Below are 1,457 nucleotides of genomic sequence, written 5' to 3'. Positions count from 1 at the left end.
GGTATGAAAGTTGGGTAAGGAAGAAAAGTGATTTTACTGATATCTGTAGGTGGTGGGATTGGGTGAAGATGAAGACAAGATCCTTTTTTAAGACTATTGGGTATAAAGATGCCGCAATAAAGAGAGAAAAGTATGTGAGGTTGAATGCTCAGTTAAGTTTGTTGTATAAGTTAAGGGATGGAGGTGCGGAGGTGAGTGAAGATATAATAACTGTTAAAAGAGAAATTAATGAGTTTTTGTCTGAAAGAGGTATAAGTATTATTTATAGGGCTAAGTTGGAAAGAATGGAGTTTGATGAGAAATGTACTCGTTTCTTTTTTAAGAAGGTTTTTTGTAAAAAAGCAAAGTATGAATGTGTTAATTGGAAAGGATGGTAGTGAGGTGAGTGGTGATGATGTGAGTGAGGAAGTTGCAAGTTTTTATGAAGAGTTGTATGCAGAAAAATGGAGGGATCATACATTGGAGAGTGAGGTGTTGAATGGACTGGACAAAAATTTGAGTGATGTTGAGAAAGAATGTGTTATGAAGGATGTGACTATGGATGAAGTATGGAAGGTAATAAATAGTATGGCTGTGAATAAGACACCAGGGGAAGATGGACTCCCTATAGAGTTCTATAGGCTAATGTGGGATGTGATTGGAAAAGATGTGATAGAATTGTGTAAATATATGTGGGTGAATGAAGAAATTACTGAAAGTATGCGTGCTGGTGTGATTGTGTTGATTTCGAAAAAGGGAGAGCTGAAGGACTTGAAGAATTGGCGTCCGATTACGTTACTTAATTGTGATTACAAGATTTATGCGAAGGTGATAGCCAATAGGATGTGTGATGTGATTGAGAGTGTGGTTGGGGATGAGCAATGTTGTGCGGTGCCTGGGAGAAGAATACATGAGAATGTGTGTATGTTAAGAGATTGTTTGTGGGATTGTATGGAAAGGAAGAAGGATGTGCATTTGTTAAGTTTGGATTTTGAAAAAGCGTATGATAGGTTGTCTAATAAGTTTTTGTATAAGGTGTTGTTGAAAATGGGTTTTCCGGCTGAGTTTGTATGGTGGGATATATAGTCGTGTGTTATTGAATGGTTGTGTGGGTAGGAGAGTGATTGTGTCTTCTGGTGTACGTCAAGGATGTCCGTTGTCGCCGGTTGCGTTCATTTGTGCGATTGAGCCATTATTGTGTTTGTTAAGGAAGGATAAGTTTGTGCGTGGTGTTCAGGTTCCAGGGAGTGGCTGGAGAGAGTGGGGGGAGTGAGTGGCTGGAGAGAGTGGAAGGTAAGTGGCTATATGGATGATGTGCATGTTCAATGTGATCCTGAATGTACTATAAAGCGTGTGAAAATGTTACTGTCCTTTTTTTGTGGTGCGTCTGCTTTTCGTGTTAATTGGAATAAGAGTGAATGTAAAAGTTTTGGGAATGGTAGATTGAGGGGTGATATAGGTGTAAATGTGGTGGATGG

Source organism: Rhinoderma darwinii, chromosome 5 (genome assembly GCF_050947455.1).
Source record: "Rhinoderma darwinii isolate aRhiDar2 chromosome 5, aRhiDar2.hap1, whole genome shotgun sequence".
In the NCBI taxonomy this organism is placed as follows: Eukaryota; Metazoa; Chordata; class Amphibia; order Anura; family Rhinodermatidae; genus Rhinoderma; species Rhinoderma darwinii.
Note: the sequence above shows the minus strand (reverse complement) of the source record.